This window comes from Zingiber officinale, chromosome 7B (genome assembly GCF_018446385.1).
Source record: "Zingiber officinale cultivar Zhangliang chromosome 7B, Zo_v1.1, whole genome shotgun sequence".
Lineage (NCBI taxonomy): Eukaryota > Viridiplantae > Streptophyta > Magnoliopsida > Zingiberales > Zingiberaceae > Zingiber > Zingiber officinale.
This window is the reverse complement of record NC_055999.1, coordinates 72,702,289-72,728,274: the sequence shown is the minus strand read 5'-3', so window position 1 is coordinate 72,728,274 and position 25,986 is coordinate 72,702,289. Positions and strand designations below refer to the sequence as shown.

Genomic DNA, 25,986 nt, shown 5'->3' with positions numbered 1-25,986 from the left:
CCTTCTAATCCCTATCATCAATCACTCAAGAACAAGATGAACAATTAGAATCATTCAAGGAACCTGTCGAACCAGATGCTTGCTTCTGTTGCCAATTGACAGTCTTTTGGTGCCCAATTGCAGCTTCCCCAATGGACTGTTTAATGATGCAGAGAAAAACAAAATCATGGTTCTCAAATTGTTTGATTTCAGACATCATGTTCATGTTCATATTTTAATGTTTCCAATTGATTGATTCGCGTACCTTAATTTTTTCATTGCAGTTAACCTCTTTGCATATCTCATTTGCCTCAGCAATAGGCCCATCTGAACCAGAAATAGGGCAGCGAGGATCTTCCATGCCTATTTATTCAACATAATTACTTTGATTAATAATCAAATCTGAAATAATATTGCAATAAAATTGAGCCTTACTTTGATCATATTTTAGTAGTTGCTCACATATGAGGCATGCCGTTTAAGATTAGCAGGGGCCTGGGTGCAATAGCAGGAACTGTGTGAGGAACGTCAAGGTGTGAGGATAGACCTGGAGCAATTCCACTTAGCTTGAAGAAGTGCAAGATTAAAGAATTAATAGATAGATTCCGTTACATCTTTGTATGCTGTTGCGTTGCTAGCTCTTTCTCCATGATAGCGAGAATCAATAGCAATGGCTACATATCCTCTTGAAGCATAAGCCTTTATATATAAAACAAAACTCTCTCGTTAATCAATTTTACCACGAGTAAAGTGTTGATCCCCGGATAGCTTCTGGAGTATGCAAACTGATCGTCGAGGCTAGTGTTCGACACTATCTCCGTAAACGATATTGCTCCGCTATGGTGCTTAACGGATTGTTGCAATTCGTTCCCAAGATACAATGACGAACGTCTCGGAATCATAGCACTCCGACTTCCGAGACCAGCGAACCTTTTAGTAGACTTCTTGGACTCTTGTATGCACAAGATGAGATGAATGCTTGAGGAAGAGAAGAGAGGATTGAGTGAGTATTCCATCATCTGGAGGGTTCTATTTATACTGAAAGAAGAGGTTGAGTGTCCTTTGTGTAGGACCGTTGGGCCGGCTAGGAGGGGGTTGTTGGATATCCTGCTAACACAAAAAGGAAAACAAACCCTCCTCGAACTCTTTAGGCTAACACTTGCATAATTAAGTTAAGCAGATAAATTAAAAACATAAAGAAAAGCGAGGCACAAAAGATTTACTTGGTTACAACCGATGTGATTGTTAATCCAAGGAAGATTAAGCTCAATAAAACTCCTTCGGGCGGAGAAGCCTCGTACAGCGTTGAAGTGCAGAAAACAGAAGCTTAGACTAAAAGAGAGTGTGCAAGCACTGGATTTACAATCAGTGAGTTCTATCTAAGCTTCTGGACCAAGGCTATATTTATAGTCTTGGTCCGGGCGCCTGGAAGGGTTCCGGGCGCCCTGGGGGGGATAAATTTTATCCCCCAACGGTCGGATCGAGTCAAAACTCGATCCTGTTGAAAAGTCGATTCCGGGCGCCCGGAAGGGTTCCGGGCGCCCCGGTCGGTTCCGGGCGCCCGGAAGGGTTCCGGGCGCCCCGGTCGGTTCCGGGCGCCCGGAGCCCTAAGGTCAACATAAGTTGACTTTTCGACTCCGGTTCAGCTCGTCTCGATCTAGCTCATCTCGGTCCGGGTCTGTTCGCTCCGGCTCCGTTTGCTTGGGTGATCTCTGCCATCCGGAATAGGGCTCACCCGAACCCATCTTCCGGTCTTCTCGAGCGTGCTTCCCTCCGGCTTCTCGTCCCTCGGAATTGCCGCGTGTTCCTTCTCGTCCACCAGGGTACTCATCCGCAGACCTCAGTTGCACCCCGTGCCGACCTCCGACCTTCTCGCTAGCTGCGTCTCTTGCTCCCCGAGCAATCTTCCGCTCCGGCTTTCGTACCTCGGAACCACCGCACTTCCTTCTCGTCCGCCGGTGTACTCTTCCGCAGAGACTCGTCCCTCGGACACACAGCGTGTCGTCCTTCTCGCTAGCTGCGTCTTCCGCTCGACTACTCTAAGCTCCTGCACACTTAGACACAAGGTTAAATACAACGCAGGACCTAACTTGACTTGTTGATCACACCAAAACAACCTTGGGGTTCCAACAATCTCCCCCTTTTTGGTGTGATCAACCCAAATTAAGCTAGGGACAAAAATAGATATGAAATTAAACAGTTTATTGCAATAACATGCAACATGATAGATAAAATTAAATTTTAACAGAATTAAATTTCAATTTTCTCTACCTCCCCCTAGACTTATACTTTCTCTTCTCCCCCTTTGATCACAATAAAAATGAGGAACAACTAAAATCTAAGGGTTGACATTAAAAAAAAAATTGAAAATATATTTCAATAATTTTCAGGGAAATATTTATAAGTCAAGACAAATTTCTAAGTCAAGAAAAAAAAAAATTTCAAGTATTCGTCATCAATAATTAAACACTTTCTAAGCCGAAAAATTTATGCAAGAAAATTTAAAAAAAAATTGATAGCATGAAAAAAAAAAATTTCTATGCATTTATTCATTTTATACTGATACTTATATCAACAAGTTTTAAATTTCCATTTCAATTTTTCATAACTTCTCAAATTACACTTTTTCAAAATTAAAGCCACAGATATTAAACATGTAATAATTTGTATCATGTTAATTTCTATTATTTTTTGAATTGCAACTTCACAAAAATATTCAAATAGCATAGATTCTAACTTGATAAAAATTTTCGACAATATACAAAATTCTTTCGGCAATGTGCAAAATTCGTTTGAAAGAATATTTTGTAATTTGCCAGAATTTGTTAACAATAAGAATTTGCAGGAATCTATTAATAATAGGTTTCTTAATCCGAAAATATTTTTCGATGAATCAATTTCTAATTCATAAAAATTTTTCAATAAAGTAATTTATAATTCCAAATTTTTAGGACCAGAAAAAGTTTTCGATAATATTTCTAAGTTGCATAATTCTTTCGAAAAACTTCTTTGTGATTCACAAAAGTTTTTTAGCAAAGTTTCCAACTTGCAAAATTCTTTTGTTAAGATATTTTGAAATTCGAAGTACTCTTTCGATAATATTTCAAATTTGCAAGATAAGTTTGACAATTGATTTTCTAATATAAAAAACTCTTTCGATGATTCGTAAAAATTTTCAGGAAATTCTTCGATTGAATCATTCAATTGATCAGAGGTTCGAGTCCATACCTGACTTACCTTGTCAGTAATTGATTCTCCCCCTATCGAGTTGCTTTCTTCCGAAGATTCTCCCCCTTCATCGATCTCGGGATGTACTTCGGCTGTTGTAGTACTTACCTCGATTTCGGACTCTTCTGTCAGTGGCTCGGTGTCTATTGAGGTGTCACCTTCTGAAGGTTCTTCGTAGAGCTGCAAGAACTTTTCCCAAAGTTCTTTTGCGCTTTCATAATCTGCTACCTTTTTGAAATCTTCCTTTGGTATTACATTCAGAAGATAATATTTTGCTCGCCCATTTGCCATAGACTCCTTACGTTGCTTTTCATTCCAGAGGCGTAGATCGAGTCCTTCTCCGTTCGTGTTCTTTGGTTCTTCATAACCAAATTTCATTATTAAAGAAATATCAGAATCTGAGTTAAGGTATACCTCCATGTTTTGTTTCCAGATGGAAAACTCCCCCTCGAATGCAGGTGGGTAGTCGCTAGCTCCGACCATCGTTTTGTTGCTTCAGACGGCGGTTAGTCCTTCTGAGGCGTACTCGGCTCTGATACCACTTGTAGGACCGTTGGGCCGGCTAGGAGGGGGTTGTTGATTATCCTGCTAACACAAAAAGGAAAACAAACCCTCCTCGAACTCTTTAGGCTAACACTTGCATAATTAAGTTAAGCAGATAAATTAAAAACATAAAGAAAAGCGAGGCACAAAAGATTTACTTGGTTACAACCGATGTGGTTGTTAATCCAAGGAAGATTAAGCTCAATAAAACTCCTTCGGGCGGAGAAGCCTCGTACAGCGTTGAAGTGCAGAAAACAGAAGCTTAGACTAAAAGAGAGTGTGCAAGCACTGGATTTACAATCAGTGAGTTCTATCTAAGCTTCTGGACCAAGGCTATATTTATAGTCTTGGTCCGGGCGCCTGAGAGGGTTCCGGGCGCCCTGGGGGCGATAAATTTTATCCCCCAACGGTCGGATCGAGTCAAAACTCGATCCTGTTGAAAAGTCGATTCCGGGCGCCCCGGTCGGTTCCGGGCGCCCGGAATGGTTCCGGGCGCCCGGAGCCCTAAGGTCAACATAAGTTAACTTTTCGACTCCGGTTCAGCTCGTCTCGATCCAGCTCATCTCGGTCCGGGTCTGTTCGCTCCGGCTCCGTTTGCTTGGGTGATCTCTGCCATCCGGAATAGGGCTCACCCGAACCCATCTTCCGGTCTTCTCGAGCGTGCTTCCCTCCGGCTTCTCGTCCCTTGGAATTGCCGCGTGTTCCTTCTCATCCACCAGGGTACTCATCCGCAGACTTCGTCCCTCGGTTGCACCCCGTGCCGACCTTCGCGCTAGCTGCGTCTCTTGCTCCCCGAGCAATCTTCCGCTCTGGCTTTCGTACCTCGGAACCACCGCGCGCACTTCCTTCTCGTCCGCCGGTGTACTCTTCTGCAGCACCTCGTCCCTCGGACGCACAGCGTGCCGTCCTTCTCGCTAGCTGCGTCTTCCGCTCGAGTACCTGTGCTCCTAAGCTCCTGCACACTTAGACACAAGGTTAAATACAACGCAGGACCTAACTTGACTTGTTGATCACACCAAAACAACCTTGGGGTTCCAACACTTTGGGTGAGTGGATGTGTTCCTTGGGCTGGATCGATCTAGATCATCTATTCTGAAGGGTTGTAACCCTTCACCAAGCCCACTTCAATCTCATCCATCAGATCTGAGGAGTTGTGACTCTCAGATCCGCCTATTGTCATCGGCCATCGGATCTGGATCCATTGATTCGATGCTTAAGATCAAGTCTCATCTCAGGCCGTCAGATCGTTACTCTTTGCGATCTAACGCTCTAGATCGCATCACAAGCGATCCATCATACCTATTTGATCAACGTTGATCAACGGTAGTCATCCATTCCCTAAGTCAACTGTCCAGTCATCTCCCTTTGCCCACGAGGATGCCGCGTAGGTACTGCCACGTCAGGTACGAGCCTGACACGTCACCCGAGTGTCACGTAGGCACTGCAATGTCACCCTCCTCGCGAAGATGCGTACGTGCAAAGTGCAAAGTGCGCTTACAAAGTGCCCATTGCGCACGTGCGCACGTGGCGGGTGGCGGGCTCACAGGTGCGAGCACCTGCTCGCCCTGGGGTCGCCTGTCCTTTTATTTTTGTGTTAACTCCATTAATACATCTTCATTAATAAGTAGAGAATACACATCGAGAATTTTCGATGTGGGACTATTCTCCCATGCAATTTATTAATGAATAATAAATGTTATTTTGGGCTGACTTTAAACATTAATTTCTCATTCACCCTTAATCGGTTTTGAGCAAATTAATAGTCTAAATCTATCTACGCGAATCGTAGATTTCAATTTTGAAGTCAATTACGACTTTCAACAATTGATGGCTTCCTTCCTCTAAATCGTTTTGGTCCATTTAAGGCCCCAATATCCAACAATCCCCCACATGAATGGAAATTAATGCAATGCGTGTATGCATGCTGACATTTTACAAGAGTCCAATCGATAAGTCATTGCATCGGGAGAGGTAGCTTGTGGCTTTGAACCTTCCGTAGTGAAATGCTATCGAGTATACTAGGTTGCGCAGTGAACGTGATGTCTTGAACTGCTCAGCTGTTGGTGTATACTTAGACAATAACACCCACACAGAGATCTATCTCACCTACTTTAGGTTCTTATGGTTGGTTCCGTTTCGGCCATGGATACCATCTTGGATTCATGAGTGTTTCATTGAAGCGGCCTGTCTTCACACTCACATAGGTGACACTTCTATCAAGAGTATCCTACCATACTCCACCTTATCAGGTATAGAAGTCACTAAAAGCATAAGCTTAACGTCACTACATGATGTAGGACAGCACAAATTCATCCTAGGATTGGGATAGAGATAAACTATCTAATGTGCTGGACCACAACTTCTGTAACTTCGTTGTCCCATTGAACCAAGATCTTGGGATCTCCAGTCAACAAGGTTAGGTTACCGCTACAGTTGTTTTAGTTGTAGATTTTTAATCACATTCCTCTTGATGAGCAGTATACTTGATCTCGACTCAACCCCTTCGTTAGAGGATCTACCAAATTATCTTTGGACTTAACATAGTCGATTGCAATCACTCCATTCGAGATCAACTGTCTAATGGTATTATGTCTACGACGTATATGTCGTGACTTCCCATTATACATATTACTCTGTGCCCTTCCAATCGTCGATTGACTATCACAGTGGATTAGTACGGCAGGCACAGGTTTCACCCAGCTAGGAATATCTTCCAAGAAATTCCGCAGCCATTCAGCTTCCTCAGCTGCTTTGTCTAGTGCTATAAACTCGGATTCCATAGTTGACCGAGCAATGCAAGTCTGCTTAGTGGATTTCCAAGATACTGCTCCCCCACCGATCGTGAATATATATCCACTAGTGGATTTGGAGTCTTTTGTATCTGATATCCAATTAGCATCACAATATCCTTCCAACACAGCGGGATATTTTCCATAATGTAATCCATAGTTCATAGTATATTTCAAATATCTGAGAACTCGCATCAATGCTTTCCAATGGGTGTCGTTTGGATTACTCGTAAAACGACTCAGTTTGTTGACCGTACAGGCAATATCCGGACGTGTGCAGTTTGTGAGATACATCAAACTGCCTATTATCCGAGAATATTCCAACTGCGATATGGTCTCACCATGGTTTTTCGCTAAGTGTTGACTTAGATCCATAGGTGTTTTCACTGAAGAGAGATCGTACGCATTGAATTTTTTCAATACAGATTCTACATAATGGGATTGTGTTAAAACTATCCCTTCTGATGTCCTGAGAATTTTAATTCCCAATATAACATCTACTTGACCCATATCTTTCATATCAAAATTTCTGGTCAACATTTTCTTTGTAGTCATGATTACATCATGATTATTGCCCATTATTAGCATGTCGTCTACGTATAGACAGACAATTACATAGCCTTCAGGTGTGTTTTTGACATAAATGCATTTGTCACATTCATTTATTCTGAATTCGTTTGACAGCATTACTTTGTCAAATTTTTCGTGCCATTGTTTAGGCGCTTGCTTAAGTCCGTACAACGACTTAACAAGTCGACACACCTTTTTCTCATTTCCAGGAGCCATGAACCCTTCGGGTTGCTCCATATAAATTTCTTCTTCCAACTCACCATTTAAGAACGCAGTCTTAACATCCATTTGATGTATTTCAAGGTCATACAGTGCTGCAATGGCTATTAGCACTCGTATGGACGTAATCCTTGTCACCGGTGAGTATGTATCGAAGTAATTAAGGCCTTCCTCTTGCTTGTACCCCTTGGCTACAAGTCTGGCCTTATACTTGTCAATTGATCCATCAGCTTTATACTTACGTTTTAGTATCCACTTACAACCTAATGGTTTATTACCAGAAGGAAGGTCTACTAATTCCCAAGTATGATTATTCATGATAGACTCAATTTCACTATTGACAGCTTCTTTCCACATTGGAGCATCGGGTCTAGAGAGAGCTTCACTTAATGTTCTTGGTTCCATTTTTGACATGAAAGTCATGAAATCTGGCCCGAACGATTTCTCAACTCTAGCCCGTTTGCTACGACGTGGCTCTTCACTTTGATCGTTAATAGTCCTTTTATAACAGCTAAGTTCGGTAACGTCATTTTTGTTTGAACTTCCGTTGTTATCACTTTCAACGTTTCCCTTTTTATTTGGGAATACGTTTTCAAAGAATATCGCCTTCCGAGATTCTATGGTTGTTCCCACATGTATATCAGGAATGTCTGATTTGTGAACTAGGAAACGATATGCACTACTGTTATGGGCATATCCGACAAATACCGCATCGAACGTTTTAGGTCCGATCTTTACTTGCTTTGGTTTAGATACTTCGACCTTTGTCAAGCACCCCCACACTTTCAGGTATTTGTACGATGGCTCGCGGCCTTTCCATAGTTCATATGGAGTTTTATCATTTTTCTTATGAGGGATTCTGTTGAGAATGTGATTTGCCGATAATATTGTTTCCCCCCACAAGTTTTGAGGTAAGCCTGAATTTATCAACAAGGCATTCATCATTTCTTTTAGTGTCTGATTTTTACGTTCGGCAACACCGTTTGATTGAGGTGAGTAAGGCGCCGTTGTTTGATGGATAATGCCAGATTCTGTACAAAATTCATCAAACGGTGCACCATATTCTCCACCTCTATCGCTTCGAATTATTTTAATTCGTTTGTCAAGTTGGTTTTCAACTTCTGTTTTATAGGTTCTGAACGCCTCTAGGGCTTCGTCTTTACTTCTTAAAAGAAAGACATAACAAAACTTTGTGCAGTCATCGATAAAAGTAATAAAATATTTTTTACCTCCTCTAGTTTGCATAAATTTCAAGTCACATAGATCACTATGTATTAACTCTAGAGGAGTTGTTGTCCTTTCCACCGAATGAAAAGGTAGTTTCGTCATTTTCGCTTCCACGCACACTTCACATTTGTGTGTTCCGTCAACTTTAACGTTTGGTAATAAATTTAATTTGACGAGACGTTTGAGAGTATTATTATGCACATGTCCGAGTCGATCATGCCATAAATTAAAACACTCAACAACATAGCTGGAAGTATTTATTTTATTACCATCAAAATTTTGGAGTACAGGCATTACAACCATTTTGAATAGACCCTTTTCTAGGTACCCCTTTCCTACGAAGACATCATTCTTCGTAAGTACAAAGTTGTCTGACTGGAACACTAGCCTAAATCCGGCCTTGACCAATGCCGCTCCAGAAACTAGGTTCTTACTGATGTCGGGAACATGGAGTACATCAATGAGTGTTAGCTCCTTTCCGAACGTCATCTTCAGAACAACCTTTCCGAGTCCAACAATTGGCGACGTCGTGGAATTACCCATATAGAGCTTCCTGCCATTTATCGGAGTATACTTGGAGAACATCGCTTTATCGGAACAGATATGACGAGTTGCTCCAGTATCAATGAACCACTGCTTCGGGTTGGTATCCACCAAGTTGGCTTCAAATACAACCGCAGTGAGATTCAAGTCCTCAAGAGAGGTTGCGACATGATTCGCAACATCCTTTGGCCCCTTGGTTGGCTTCTTTGGGCGTCTGCAGTCCTTGGATAGGTGTCCTGCCTTTCCACAGTTGTAGCAGGAGCCTTTGAACTTCTTTGCTTGAGCCTTCTTTTTGAACTGCTTCGGCTTTTTGACGTTCGGCTCGACCAGGTTGGACATTTCGTCTATAGTCCGCTTGGTTCCTCTGGAGTCGGATAACTTTCGATTATCCTCCTCTATTCGTAGCCTCAGGATCAGGTCTTGCAGCCCTATTTCCTTTTGCTTGTGCTTTAGGTAATTCTTGAAATCCTTCCATGACGGAGGGAGTTTCTCAATTACCGCAGCAACTGCGAATGTCTCGTTCAGCTTCATGCCTTCGACGACCAGATCATGCAGTATTAATTGCATATCTTGGACTTGAGATGAGACGTTTTTTGAGTCCACCATCTTGAAATCCAGAAACCGACCGACGATGAATTTCTTCAATCCAGCATTTTCGGTCTTGTATTTCTTCTCAAGGGATTCCCACAAAGATTTTGCCGTCTCCAGAGAACAATATACGTTATATAACGTGTTGTCCAAGGCGTTGAGTATATAATTGCGGCACAGAAAATCTCCATGAGACCACGCATCGCTAGCAGCCTTACTACCTTCCGTAGCGGCTGGCGTGTCTTCATGCAAAAACCGTACAAGGTTTAGCGTTGTTAGATAAAACAACATCTTCTGCTGCCATCTTTTGAAGTCGGTTCCGGTGAATTTCTCCGACTTTTCTCCGTGCGGAATGGTTGTCGGAATGGCGGTCGGAACGACGGTCGGAACGGCCGTCGGAATGTCGTTGGTAGCCATATCAGTTTGCAGGAATATCATTTACGACTGTTGATCCCAGGGTAGCTTCTGGAGTATGCAAACTGATCATCGAGGCTAGTGTTCGACACTATCTCCGTAAACGATATTGCTCCGCTACGGTGCTTAACGGATTGTTGCAATTCGTTCCCAAGATACAACGACGAACGTCTCGGAATCGTAGCACTCCGACTTCTGAGACCAGTGAACCTTTTAGTAGACTTCTTGGACTCTTGTATGCACAAGATGAGATGAATGCTTGAGGAAGAGAAGAGAGGATTGAGTGAGTATTCCATCATCTGGAGGGTTCTATTTATACTGAAAAAAGAGGTTGAGTGTCCTTTGGGTGAGTGGATGTGTTCCTTGGGCTGGATCGATCTAGATCATCTATTCTGAAAGGTTGTAACCCTTCACCAAGCCCACTTCAATCTCATCCATCAGATCCGCCTATTGTCATCGGCCATCGGATCTGGATCCATTGATTCGATGCTTCAGATCAAGTCTCATCCCAGGCCGTCAGATCATTACTCTTTGCGATCTAACGCTCTAGATCGCATCACAAGCGATCCATCATACCTATTTGATCAACGGTAGCCATCCATTCCCTAAGTCAACTGTCCAGTCATCTCCCTTTGCCCACGAGGATGCCGTGTAGGTACTGCCACGTCAGGATGCGTACGTGCGAAGTGCAAAGTGCAAAGTGCGCCTACAAAGGCCCATTGCGCACGTGCGCACGTGCGCACGTGGCGGGTGGCGGGCTCACAGGTGCGAGCACCTGCTCGCCCTGGGCTAAGGGGTCACCTGTCCTTTTATTTTTGTGTTAACTCCATTAACACATCTTCATTAATAAGTAGAGAATACACATCGAGAATTTCCGATGTGGGACTATTCTCCCATGCAATTTATTAATGAATAATAAATGTTATTTTTGGTTGACTTTAAACATTAATTTCTCTTTCACCCTTAATCGGTTTTGAGCAAATTAATAGTCTAAATCTATCTACGCGAATCGTATATTTCAATTTTGAAGTCAATTACGACTTTCAACAATTGATGGCTTCCTTCCTCTAAATCGTTTTGGTCCATTTAAGACCCCAATATCCAACATAAAGGACACAACCATTCCTTGCACTTGTAAGAGCTATGTAGAACTACGATAGATGGCTTTCTTTGGGTTGTATATTATCCTTCAAGCTTAGAATCAATATGGGAAGACGACCTTGCTCACCTTCCTGCAGAAGAAATCTTAACATTAAATGTTGATAATTTCCCAATAAAACTCCTAACCCTCCAACACTGAACAAGTTTAACCATTACGCTTACATTTATCCACAAACAACTTCATCTTTAAATTTGACGACACAGTTAGTGTTAATTTCTCCTCTACAATCATGCAATAGCTCATCGGGTATGAACACCTAAAGCATATCTTATGTAGAAAGGAGAAGACATTTATTTGTAGAAAGTAGAGACTACTAAACCAGATCATATCACATTTCAAGATTAAGTTAAGAGTTAAAACCCATTCTACAAGTCCATCCAAATGAGCTTTAGGTTTTGTTTGGTTTGATTGATTATTGGTTGTTAGATAATCATGAATAATTATGAAATTTGAATCGCCAATTGGCTGGATCAAAGCATCACAAAACAATGGATTAACTAACAAAATGTGGCTTGCACGCCATTGAACATGCTGCGTAACCATTAAAGAACGACTTCAAAAAGTGTATAAAATTACCTCAACTTTTAGATAAATATTCTCCTCGATCACTCTATCCTTGAAACCCTTGAGATCACTTCTGGGGCAAGCTTCCATTATCTGCAAGAAATTAAACTAATTAAAGCTCTCACAAAGTTAGCGAAATAAATTGACTATATCAAAATCCCTTGTTTTGGCTTGCACACCTCCCTAGAACTTGGAAATATCGGCGACCGATGCACCGGCTCCGTCACCGGTCCCCCAAGCTCAACGGAGAGCGAAACTGAACAGAGATGATTCGGCAGAAAGGTAAACTAATCGGCAAACCGTAGATTTTTATTACATTGTGCATGTTTCCCAATAATCAAAACCATGGAACAAATTCGCCAGAAATCAATCGAGTTAAATATGAGAAACCCTAGGGAAAGAAAAACACATTTACCATTGGGATTCAGCCTACGGCTTCGCAGGACGTGGAGGAACTCCGTTCGAAGCTGATCGGGTACGGCAACGGAGGGAACTCCGCCCCCTCGCTCCACAGCGGTACTTATAGAGAGGGGAAGCGACCCGATGACGTGCGTCCACGGCGGGCGCAGGTGGGTAGAGCAGCAGCGCCGTGGTGGGCGGCGGGGTCGTCGGAAGGCCGACTGATCCGGTGCGTTGTGGTCGGTCGACTGGTCCACTTTGTTTAGGCCTAGTTTGCCTTTTGTTCCCGAGCCATTTCTCACCCTTCTGTCTCATCTCCACCTCATCACGGTTCAGAGTTCTGGTTCTGTCGTTTCAATTACTCAAAAATTACAGTTATGATTCAATTAACGGTTCTTCACCCTTGCAAATATTATTTTATATTTTAAAATATATAAAATTTAAAAAGTAAAAAAAACTTGAAATTATTTAAGTTGTGTACGTGTGACCGATGCGGACAGGTTAGATATATTTTTAGGTTTTTTTTTTACGTATATCTATTTTAATTTATGATTATAATATATATTTATTGTACCATATTTTATTACTATACCATATTTTCATTATATTTATTCATAGATATACTTTTTACTTATTTTAATTGACAGGATATAATTTGAAGTAAAAATAGAACATAGCGAGTACGAAGCAAATCTACAACTAGCGGCAGGCTAGTAGGTATGATCGTGCCTGACTCTTAGGTATCCACATGACCCGGTTGTACCCCAAGGCGTGCTCGTGCCTCTCCTCCCAACAAAACACACGAGTCGGTCATGCCAAAAGGCACGACCGTGCCACCTATCTTAGCATAAGACAAGGCCCGACCATGCCAAAAGACGCGATCGTACCTCATCCATCGAGCGAAAGCCATGATCTGGCTGTGCCATCACGTACGGTTGTGCCTGCTCTGGCTATGGCACACGCTTCAGTCGTACCACACATGATCGGTCATGCCAAATGATACGGTTGTGCGGTGGAGAACATGAGGGGACACGATGCCTCCCCTATATAAGGGGATTTTCTCTCCTTATGTCACATCCTTGGTTTAGGGCTCCGCCCCCTTCCTTTGGGAAGGGTTTTCCTTTCTAGGGGAAATCCTAAAGTCTCCATCTTCGTCGATCCGCACCATCCGTCCTCCTTTAAAGCAATGGAGCACCTCCAACAACGTTAGGACTTCATGGATAAGCATTTCTCTTCTCTTTATTTCACGTATTGAGCTATAGGGTTCTCTTTCGTTGTGTCTCCCTTTACAATGGAGTAAATTCTCTGATTCTTAAGATATAGGAAATAGCTTTAATGTGATGTTGATGTACGAACTATGTAAATTTTAATTTTTTTCAATGAAGTATTTATGTTATGTTCTATGTATGTGGAACCTTATATATGTTTGACGAAATGTATGTATGGTGGATGCATGTAGATTATGGTGGATTGGTCACCTTGTAGATGAGAAACGCTAGATTGTATGATCGTGGATTCCTATGACACAGGGTAACCCTTTAAGTGGACTTTTTAGAATGATTCTCTTGTAAGAAGATTGATTCTCTATAAAGGGATATTTAATTAAAGTTTAGAAGACTTTTCCTAATTAATGTTTGGATGTAACTTGTGTAATCTAGAACTGTAAATCGAGAAGCTCTGTGACAGAGGGTAGTCCTTTAACCAAATTTTCTAGATTACCTCTTCTACTTAGTTACATTAATATATCGTTAGGAAGTAAGTCGAATAACTCTAGAATTGTATACACGGGAGGGCCTTATGATAACTCTTTAACCGAACTTTCTAGAGTTGTTTTTTTACTTAATGGCGTTAGAATTTGGGTAAACTCTCTGGTGCAATCTTTACAAAGTTGTGCTAGACTTTAGTTATAAATCCTACAAAATATAGGCATAGAGGTAAGGAGATGAACAATATATAGGGGCATTAACTGACATCATAGTGAAACCGAACTCGTATAATCATTCCCACGAACCAACTCTTCTCTCTCTCACTCTCCTAACTCTCTCTCTCTCTCCCGACTCTCTCAATCTCTTGTTCATAAGCTCTTAATCGATCGTTCGACCGTCTAGATAACTCACCAGGTGAAGTCAATTAGTACTTAATCAACAGTCATGGGATTGATATTTTATTACTTGATGACAACCATCCACCTCTCTTGTAGTTTGCTAGTTTTTTTTAAAAATTTATATTTTTTATAAAAATATATATTTGGCTATTGAAATAGTTTGTTAACAAAAAAAATCATGTGACATCATTAGTATTTAGAGTTAATTACAAGAGTAATTAAATTTGACAAGTATTATTATTGATGGTAGGTAACAAATTAAAATTTTAATAAATTTTTTATTGTTTAAAAAAGTTATATTTATGTTGATTATAAAGTTATTTTTTAGTATTTATTTATTATATGTTTAATATTTTTTTTGATAAAAATAATGTTCATTATTTATATTTAAAAATATTAACTAATGAAATAATACAAAATTGATAAAAATTACAACAACAACAACCAAACTTTATCCAATTAGATAAAGTCAGCTATATAGATCTTTTTACATCATTATTATACTCTATCCCCTATTGTATTATCATCTATATTTAAATAAAGTTTATCTTATTTTATTATATTATTAATCAAATCTTTGTTGGTCTTCCTCTTCTTCATTTGATGTGCATATTTGTCATAATTTCACATCGCCTAATTAAGATATTTATTGACTGTCTACGTACATGTCCATATCATCTTAAACGTATTTCTTAGAGTATTCCCTCAAAAGATGCAACTCCAATTTTTTCTCTAATATTCTTATTTTTTATTTTTTCCATCCTCATATGTCCACACATCTACCTTAACATCCTCATCTTTACAACTTTTATTTTCTACTTATGTGCTCGAGTAATAGTTCAGCATTAAGCATCATATAATATAGCAGGTCTAATCACCATTTTATATAATTTCTCTTTAAATTTTAGAGGTACTTTACGATCACATAAAACATCTTATGCTAATCTTCATTTCAACCATCTTACTTGTATTCTATGTAAGACACTTCTCTAAATCCTTTCATTATTTTATAAAAATGATTCTAAATACTTAAAGTTCTCAATTCCAGATAACTCATCATCTCCCATCTTAACTATTATTTCATTATGTCTAATATTACTAAACTTAAATTTTATATATTATGTCTTTAATCTACTAAGCCTAAATCTTTCACTTTTAGTATTGTCTGCCAAGATTCTAGTTTAGAATTTATCCATTCACGTAACTCATCTACCAAAATAATATCATTTTCAAATGGCATGCACTATATTATTGTGTCTTAAATATGTCCAGTGAGTTTGTCTAAGATTAGTGTATAAACATAAGGACTTAGAGCTAATTTTTGATGTAGCCCTTGTTAGGACCAAAAGTAGCTAGAGGGGGGGGGGGGGCGAATAGCTCGTCGCGTGCCCGTTGTTCGGCGTTGCTTGTTTCTTCGAAGATGTTTAGCGGAAAATACAGAAACAAATCACACAACGCTAACAAGGTTGGTTTACTTGATATCCACCTCACAAGAGGTGACTAGTCCAAGGATCCACACCAACACACACACCCTCCACTAATAAAACTCTCCTTTATGGTAACTACCAAGGGCGGAGAAGCCCTACAAGACTCAATACAAGAAGAAGAAAGGGTAGTAAAGAAATACAAGCTTACAATGAGTGCACAAACCCTAACCCTAGTTTCTTCTTCTTGCTTTGATCCGCCTCTTGACTTGGAAGAGCCTCCAAGAACCTTCAAGAACTGGCGATCTCGAGCTTGAGAAGAGCTGTGGAGGAGCTGGTGAAGATCTGAAATGAATCGGTGAAGAAGTGCCGAAGACAACGCTCGCCTGCGGCTCAAATACGACTCAACGGTCGGATCTCGATCGATTCAATTTTTCCCAATCGATCGGGGAGGCTTTGGATCGATCCACGGATCGATCCAGAGCGCCTTTGTGCTCTGGAAAAATGTCTGGATCGATCCACGGATCGATCCAGCGCTTATCGCGCAAAACAGCAGCGTCCCAATCGATCCACTGATCGATTGGGACCTCTGGATCGATCCACTAATCGATCCAGAGGCTTTCTGTTCGCTGAGAAAGGTCTGGATCGATCCACTGATCGATCCAGAGCCTGGATCGATCCACGGATCGATCCAGCACTTGGTTTTTGCCCAAAACCAAGTCCCAAACCAACATCTGGTCAACCTTAACCTGTTGGTCCGTCATGCCTAGCATCTAGTCACTCCCTTGACCTGCTAGGACTTCCTCATCAAGTGTCCGATCAATCCCTTTGACCCACTTGGACTTTTCTTTCATGCCAAGTATCCGGTCACTCTCTTGACCTACTTGGACTTTCACCTAGCTTCACTCACTAGGATTTCCATCTGCCTAGCTTCACTCATTAGGACTTTCACCTGGCTTCACTCACCAGGATTTCCATCTGCCTAGCTTCACTCACTAGGACTTTCACCTGGCTTCACTCACCAGGATTTCCATCTGCCTAGCTTCACTCACTAGGACTTTCACCTGGCTTTACTCACCAGGATTTCCTTCCAGTCAAGTATACCTACTTGACTCTTCTTCATTCACACTGATCAGTCCCTGATCAGAATCTCCCCATATGAACAACTGCACCTGCATTGTCCATGTGTCTACATGTATTGTCAAACATCGAAACTATGACCAAGACTCAAGCTTGGTCAAACCAGTCAACCTTGACCTAAGGGATATTGCACCAACAGCCCTATCTTTATTGGAAATATTATTCTTAATTAGTTTAATATATGTTACGCTAACACTTCTTTTTTCTAGAATTTTTCATATAATTTCTCTTGAGACTCTATCATAAGTTTTTCTAAGTTAATGAATATCATGTGTAGATTTTACTTTTGCTCCCGATATTTTTCAATTAGTTGTCTGAGAAGATATATGCTCATATTGTCGACTTTTAAGATATAAATCCAAATTAATTTTCGGTCAACATAGTCTCCTTCCTTAATTTTTTATATTATTTTTCCTAAAGTTTTATGTTATGACTCATTGGTTTAGTACCCTTATAATTTGCATAATTTTGTATATCTTCCTTATTCTTATATAAGGAAACTAGAGTGTTTATCCTCTATTGATCAGATATTTTTTTTATTTTCAATATCATGTTAAATAATTTTATATGTCATTCAATACCTTATTTCCCTAGGCACTTCTATACCTCTATTGGAATATCATCTTATCTAACAACTTTTTCATTTTGCATTCCATTTAAAGTTTATTATACTTCTGAAGTTTAAATTATATGATAAAAATTTAAATTTCTATACTCATTTGACATACTTAAATTACCTATGTTAAGTTGATCATCTAAACTTTCATTAAAAAACTATTGAAAATATATCTTCCACCATTTTTTTATTTCTCCATCATTTACTATACCCTATTGCATTCATCTTTAATATATCTTATTTAGATAAGATCTTTTATCTTCCTCTCTCACACTTTAACTATTATATAAATATTTTTTTTCACTTTTTTTTTTATCTAATTTTCAATATAATCATTCAAAAGTTTCATCTTTTGTTTCATTTACTGTTTTTAGTCTCTTTCTTAGCTATTGTATATATTTTTTAAAGTTTTCCGCATGTTTACAAATATATAATTTCTTATAGACTGTTCGTTTTTTCTTTACTTTCTTCCATATTTTCTCATTTCACTACCAAGATTCTTTACTTAGTGATACATGCCCCTTTGACTCACCGAGTACATTGTTGGCTACTATTTTTATCTTTGATGTCATCTTATCCCATGTTATATTAGAGTTACCGTATATATTTTACCTAATATTCATATTTCTACTTTCTCCTTAAATATGTTTTGCTTCCTATTCTTTAACTTCCACCACTTTTTCCTATTTGTTTGTAGAATTAACTTCTACTATTTAATTCTAGGAGTCGTATATATTTTCCTTCTATTAATACTATGATTAAGACATATCTAATACTACTAACTTATGTTGGGTAATTAAACTTTCTCTAGGGATTCACTTGTAATCTTTACAAATCTTTTTATCCATTTTCCTAACTGATCCGGTGATAAGGGCCCACCCCTCAGAGGGTCGTTGTCACAGTGGAAGTCAAAGCCTGGGTCGTCAACGCCCCTGTATCGCTGGCCGGTCGGACAACCCACTTGTCCGACTAGGGCGAAGGATAGCCAAGCCAATATCAACCCAATGTTACCATAGATCGGTCGCATACTGAGCTTCCGACGCTCAGAAAACCATGTGTCGGCGGGGCACACGCCAAGCGGCCAGCTCGCTAGGACTTAAGTCGAACCTCAGAACCAACGAAATAGGGGTGCAACCGAGCAGTCACACTCAGATATATCTCGACACAACAGCGGAGCTTAGATACTGGAATGTTAGCCGAGCGCCCACCCCACTCGGCCCAAGGGCCAGACACCCAGACTGCTAAGGGTTGGCCGAGCGGCCATCCCGCTCGGCCCACTAATAGACAAAAGGAGGATCAGCCGATATCCTTATGGGAACTCGTGCCACCGACAGGAGGCATGGTTGGTGGCATGGCCAGACAGAGAATCGTACGACAGAAGCTTCCACTGTTGTGTCAGAGATATGCTCGGGTCATTGAGGTATGGTGTCAGAGATGCTTTCCTGACATGTCTTTTCAGGGAAAGCTTTAAAAAGCACCAAGCTTTCCTGACGTGCACGCGCGCTCCCAGTAGCCTTATATAAGGAGCACCAAGTTTCAACGGAGGTATGCATAATTTCTACTGTAGCTACACTGTTACTCTGCTTCTCTGCTTTCTTACACATCGCCGGAGACTAACTTGAGCGTCGGAGGGTTATCGTTGGAGAACCCCTCCCTGGCTCAGTACTGACGTTGTTGTGGTTGCAAGTTCGCCCTATTCAGAGTCCACGCACGGTCAACAAGAGTGTCATGTTCTCCCAGCGTTCATCGCCTCGACTCTCGAACAGGATCAAATTTGGTGTCGTTTGTGGGAACACACCTGCATCCAAGCCGAGAAGATGGAAGAAGATGGATGTCTTCATACCGTAACGATCACTCAAGAGGAGCTCGATATGTTCGTGCAAGCTCAAGCAGGAAAAATAGTCTAACAGCAACAGCAGAAGGCTCTGGCTGATCGGTTAGCGCAATAGGCCACGTCAGCGTCAGGAGACCGAGCGGTGCAGGAGGACCGGCCGGAACAACTCTCCATCTGGGGACAAAATAGAGGGCTGACCAGCACGTAGGGAGAAGCACCCCCTACGCCGATACCGTTCCACCGGACTCTGTTCCAGATGCCCTCATAAATCACGCAGGCGAATCAAGAGTGGGGATCTTTTTTCGGACAAAGCGCCCGTTCAGGATGCCTGGAAAGGCAAAGCGCCGCGAGGCGACACGTCCCCCGAGCAGATCAATTGTCAATTCTCCGAAGTAATATTATAATACCCATTGCTGAGGCACTATGCTCCGCTGACGATCGGAGAGTACAACGGATCAACCGATCTGGACGATCATTTGGGCAAGTTTGACAACGTAGTTACGCTTCACCAATACACAGATGGGGTGAAGTGCCGAGTCTTCCTCACCACACTCTCCGGCTCGGCGCAGCGCTAGTTCAGAAGGCTGCTGGACAAATCAATACGGAGTTTCAAGGATTTCTGAATGGCCTTCCTGCACCACTTCGCGAGCAGTAGACGCTACTAAAAAATTAGCGTCAGTTTATTTTCTTTGAAGCAAGGACCAAGAGAAGCTCTCCAGGCGTACATCTAGCGGTTTAACTAGGTAGCTATGGATATCCCTTCGGTCTCATCTGAGACCATGATGAATGCCTTCACCCAGGGGCTTGTCGAGGGAGACTTCTTCCGATTGCTCATCAGGAAGCCACCCCGCGACTACGACCACATGCTTAAAAAGGCTAATGAGTATATAAATGTGGAGGAGGCCCAGGCGGTGAGAAGGAAGGAGGCACCAGCCAAGCCCTTGGTGCCGACCGAACGGCGACCGCCGAGCAGCCACCAACCGCCGAAAGGGCCAAGAGCCGAAGGTCGGCCTTACTAGGAAACGAGGGCACATGTCGTACAACATGTGGCTTCCGACCGGCCAAAGACATTGAAAGGCAAGGTATGGACGCCCATGTTTTGCTCCTTCCACTAGTCGGCGTCACACAACACATGTGACTGTCGCGGCCTGATGTCGATCGCCCGGCCAACCCCAAGGGGCTATCATCACCAATCGCCCTCTCCTGACCGGCAGCACAGGCATCAATCTGCCGGATGGCAGGAGGGTGCAAGAAGATCACCCGAGCGACAGTGCCACCATCAGCAGTCTAACATCGACCATCCCCTAGCCTCTCGCGAACAAAACACGCCATCTGCTCAGGAGGAGGAAAATAGAAGCAATACCGCTCGAGGAAAAATAAACATCATCGATGGTGGGCCGACTAGCGGTGACTCCAACCGAGCCAGGAAGTCATACAGTCGCCGATTGGAGATACATGCAGTAGGCTATTGCCGAGAAATGGCAAGTGGGCCTGAGATCAGCTTCGGGCCCCGAGACCTTGAGGGAGTAGAAGTCCCTCACGATGATGCCCTCATCATCTGAGCGATAATCGCTAACTATACTATCCACCGAATTTTTTTTGACACAGGGAGCTCGGTGACTATAATCTTCAAGAAGGCTTTCGATTAGCTCCAGATCGACCAAGGCAAGCTACTGCCGATGACGACCCCATTGTACTGATTCATGGGCAACGAGGTCTTGCCGATCGGCCAGACTAAGTTGGCCATATCGCTCGGAGAGGAGCCACTCAGGAGGACCAGAACCACAAACTTCATTGTGGTAGATGCCCCCTCAGCCTATAACGTCATCTTGGGCCAGCCGACCCTCAATGAGTTCCAAGCGGTAGTTTTAACCTACTGCCAAAAGATCAAGTTCCTGGTAGACGACCGGGTGGGAGAAGTCAAAGGTGACCAGCTAGCCGCTCGGCGCTGTTATATTGAGATGGTCAAGACTGAGGCCAGATCCGCTCGGAAGGCTCCCAGGCTAGAGGTAAGCGCCATCACTGAAAAGCCACCTACTCTAGTTTTTGAGGAGAGAGAAGAAGTGCAAGTCCATCCCGACCAAGCGGAGGCAACAACTTTCATAGCGTCCGATCTGGAGGCAGAGCAGAAAGCGAGGTTTATCGCGTGTCTCCAACAGAACCACGATATATTCACATGGTCAATGCATGAGCTTCCCAAGATCTCCACGAGCGTTGCGCAACACTAGTTGCACATCCAACCGAACGCTCGACCTGTAAAGAAGAAAAAGAGAGACTTTAGTGCCGACAAAACCTAATCATCTGGGTGGAAATAGAGAAGTTGTTGGAGACCGGCCACATATGGGAAGTGCAGTTTCCGAGCTAGCTCGCAAACGTGGTACTGGTCTCGAAACCAGGCAATAAGTGGCAAGTCTGTATCGACTTCCGGGACCTCAACAAAGCATGTTCGAAGGACTTCTATCCACTGCCTCGGATTGATCAGATGGTCGACTCCACCGCTGGGTGCGAGCTGATATGCATGATGGACGCGTATCAAGGGTACCACCAAGTGCCCCTCGCCCAGGAAGATCAGGAAAATGTCAGTTTTATTAGGGCCGATGGAACATATTGTTATAATGTCATGCCATTCAGACTAAAGAATGTCGGAGCCACTTATCAAAGGCTGATGAATAAGGTGTTCCGACAGTAAATCAGTCGTAACATGGAGGTATACGTCGATGACATATTAATCAAAACCCTCCAAGCAGCTGACCTATATGCAGATATCAAGGAGACCTTCCAGACACTCAGGACATACGAAATCAAACTGAATTCTAACAAGTGTCTATTCAGCGTAAAGAGCGGGCTATTCCTGAGCTACATCGTCACCGAGCGGGGCATCGAGGCAAATCCTAGCAAGGTAAAAGCACTACAAGACATACCGCCGTCGAGAAATTTGAAGGAAGCCCAATGTCTCACCGGTCAGATAACAGCGTTGTCTCGGTTCATCTCTAAATCATCCGATTGGAGTTTACCATTCTTCAAGATATTACGCCGAGCTACCAAGTTTCAATGGGACCAGGAGTGCAACCGAGCGTTCAAAGAGCTTAAGGAATACCTAACTCATTGCCTGTGCTAGCTAAGCCAATTGTCGGTGAACCACTCCGAATCTATCTGTCCTTGACCGAGCATGCAGTCGGCTCGACACTGGTTAGGCAGAACAGCGAGGAACAACCAGTGTATTTCTTAAGTCATATATTGAAAGACCCCGAATCTCGCTACACCGGTCTCGAGAAGTTGGCTTATGCGTTGGTTCTCGCCGCTCGAAGACTTCGCCTATACTTCCTCACGCATTCCATCATTGTGATGACCAACAACTCTTTGGGGAGAGTCCTCCTTAATCCAGAGGCATCTGGACGGCTAATCAAATGGACAAAAGAACTCAACGAGTTCGACATCCAGTACCAGCCGTGAATGACCATCAAAGTGCAAGCCTTGGCAGATTTCATCACTAAGGTACAAAATCCTGAGCCGGAAGCCGTTTGGAAGATTTATGTGGATGGCTCGTCTACTCGGCAGGGGAGCGGGATCGGTATATTGCTCATCTACCCGAGAGGAACAGATGCAGCTGTCTATTAGGCTATACTACAGGGCAGCAAACAATGAAGCCGAATATGAGGCGCCTATAGCCGATCTGCAAGCCGCTTGGCACGTTGGAGCCATCAAGGTCCTCATCCATTTGGACTTTCAATTGGCCGCTCAGGAGCTGACCGGGACATTCGAGATAAGTAATGTGCGACTCAAGCTCTACGCCGAATTCTTCAAAAAACTAAAGGCCAACTTTCGGGAGGTCATCATACATAAAATCCCCTGATCGGAGAACCAAGCTGTGGGTGAGCTAGCCAAACTAGCCATTTCGCTATCACCGATCGTCATACCACAGCTGATCGAGCAGGTATTTTTAGTGGCTCAGGTCAACCGAATGGAGGGACTCTCCTTTCCAAGTGACTGGAGAATGACTCTAGTGGAATTCTTGCGGTCAGGAGCTACACCGTCCGATCAGGAGGAGGCTCACAGATTGAGGAAGAGAGTTGGTCGGTTCACCTTGATCGAGATCAACTCTACAAGAAGGCCTTTTCTAGGCCTCTGTTTAAGTGCGTCGGATCGGAGGACGCCGATTACATACTACGGGAGGTACATCAAGGGTCCTGCGGAGGACACCCGGACGGTCGCTCATTGGCAAAAAAGATTCTATTGGCTGGATACTTCTGGCCGGCCCTCCAAGAGGATGCCGCCCGGACGGTGGCCACCTATCTGGCCTGCAGTATTATAGCCTCTCACACCGGTCGACCGAGGAGATGAAGGCATCTATGGTCTCTTGCTCGTTCGACCAGTGGGGCATGGACATTGTTGGATCATTCCCCATGGCATTAGGACATCGTAAGTTCCTGCTCGTCACAGTAGATTACTTCTCCAAATGGGCCGAAGCTGAGCCGCTGGCGAGAATAATTGAACAGATGATCATGAAGTTCATCTGGCAGCATATCATCTATCGGTTCGGCATCCTGTGCCGGCTCGTCTCAGATAACGGAAGGTAGTTTGCCAGTTAGGGACTCAAAGAATTGTGTGGAGGATATGGCATTCAGTAAGCCTTCATCTCAGTGGCCTACCCTCAAAGCAACGGGCAAGCAGAGGTCAATCTGGAAATCCTCCGAGTCCTGCGCGCTCGACTCGATCATATGGGAGGTAGCTGGGTCAATGAGCTCCCTAGTGCGTTGTGGGCGCTCCACACGACTCCTAAGGAAGGGACCGGGGCAACTCCTTTCCATCTAGTGTATGGTGGTGAAGCAGTCGTCCCCGTCGAAGTTGGAGTTGAGTCTGATCGGCTACAACACTACAATGAAGATAACACCGAGTGGAGGTTGCTGGAGCTGGACTTGGTAAATGAATCGCATTCTAAAGCCGTCATTCGATTGATGGCCTACCGCCAAAGGATGAAGCAGAACTACAATCGGAGGGTGATCCTGAGGTCGTTCTAGGTCGGCTATCTGGTATGGAAGAAAGTAAAGTCGGTCAGCGACGTCACCAAGCTAGAAGCCCCGTGGGCTGGACCCTTCAAGGTCGTGGAGAAGCTCCGTTCGAATGCCTATTACTTGGAAGATGATGGACGACGACTGGAGCGGCCGTGGAGTGTGAACAATCTCCAGCCTTACCGAGCCTGATGAGAGGTGCACAAGTGTAATAATCAATGTATCTTTATATCCCTGCGCTCCTTATATGCAGGGAAGAAATAAAGGATTCAAATTCTGAACTCTGTGCCAAATGTCACAACAAATCATCGAGCGGCGACGTTAAAACCAGGTCTCCATCGACGGTCGAGCAACAACCTTAAACCCAAGTTTTCCTCAAATCGTCGAGCGACGATGTTAAACCCATGTCTCCATCGACGGTCGAATGACAACCTTAAACCCAAATCTTCGTCAAATCATCAAGCGGTGACGTTAAACCCCTGTCACCATCGACGGTCGAGTGGCAACCTTAAACCCAAGTCTTTGTCAAATCGTCGAGCGACGACGTTAAACCCTTGTCTCCATCGACGGTCGAGCAGCGACCTTAAACCCAAGTCTTCGTCAAATCATCGAGCGACGATGTTAAACCCCTGTCTCCATCGACGGTCAAGCGGTGACCTTAAACCCAAGTCTTCATCAAATCGTCAAGCGGCGATGTTGAATCCTTATCTCCATCGACGGTCGAGCGGCGACCTTAAACCCAAGTCTTCGGAAAATCGTCGAGCAGCGACATTAAACGCCTGTCTCCATCGACGGTCGAGTGGCGACCCTAAACCCATGACCTCGTCAAATCGTCGAGCGGCGACGTTAAATCTAGGTCTCCATCGATGGTTGAGCGGCGACCTTAAATCCAAGAGAATAAATCGTAAAGATAGACGATGACTATAGCCGACCGGAAGGATCAGAGCCAGACATGCAAATGAACGAGACATTTTTAAGAGAAAGCCCGCCGAGTGGGCAGATAATTTATTAATCAAAAGGAAGGATCACCGATCGACGTACATACAATAAGACTTCAAAACTTTTTATAAGACGGGCACTCGACCTCACTCTATATAATCAAAAACATCATCATGCATCGAGTCGTTCAATTTGCTGCGACTGATGATTCTATCTGCCATTCGGAGGGAAGGTGGTCGTCCGTCTTGAGCTGCTGAAGCATCTCGTCGATGGCCAGCTCGAAGACGCGGACGATCTGCTAGACAACCTTGTGTGTGAATTGGTCTGAGCGGAGGTAAGCTTGCTTCAGCGCCTCGAGCCTAGCCGGCTCAGCTTCCTAGTAGTTCACTAGAGCCGAGCGGGAGGCCTACAGGGCGTCCTCAGTGTCTTTAAGCTGCCCCTTCAGAGAGGCTTCTCCAGCCATGCGACAGTCCCGCTCGGTGATCAGGTAGTCCTCGGCTTCTTTGAGCTTCTAGGAGAGCCATTAAGCCTCCTGGTTCTTTAGCTCCAGATCGACGATGGCTCGTTTCTTCCTTGTCGTGGCCAGATCGATCTTTTTATCATAAGTCTTCACTTGCGCCTCGAGCTGGCCCAGCCGGACTTCTTGATTGGCGGACTTCTTCTGTTCGGCCTCTAGGAGCTTCTGGGCCTTCTCC

The 25,986-nt window shown here is 43.3% G+C and overlaps 1 long non-coding RNA gene across 2 annotated transcripts; it reads right to left on the bottom strand.

Annotated features, from left to right (window-relative positions):
* Positions 1 to 5: 5 nt before the first annotated feature.
* On the bottom strand, positions 6 to 12,570 carry LOC122006007. 2 transcript variants are annotated; one of them, XR_006118594.1, is made up of 6 exons: positions 12,242 to 12,570; positions 12,006 to 12,082; positions 11,839 to 11,919; positions 415 to 493; positions 245 to 342; positions 6 to 136 (listed from the first exon to the last, which is right to left on the bottom strand). It is a non-coding gene; the product is annotated as an uncharacterized LOC122006007 (long non-coding RNA). The 2 variants fall into 2 exon arrangements; XR_006118595.1 differs by having other exon boundaries at positions 415 to 474.
* Between the last annotated feature and the right edge of the window lie 13,416 nt (positions 12,571 to 25,986).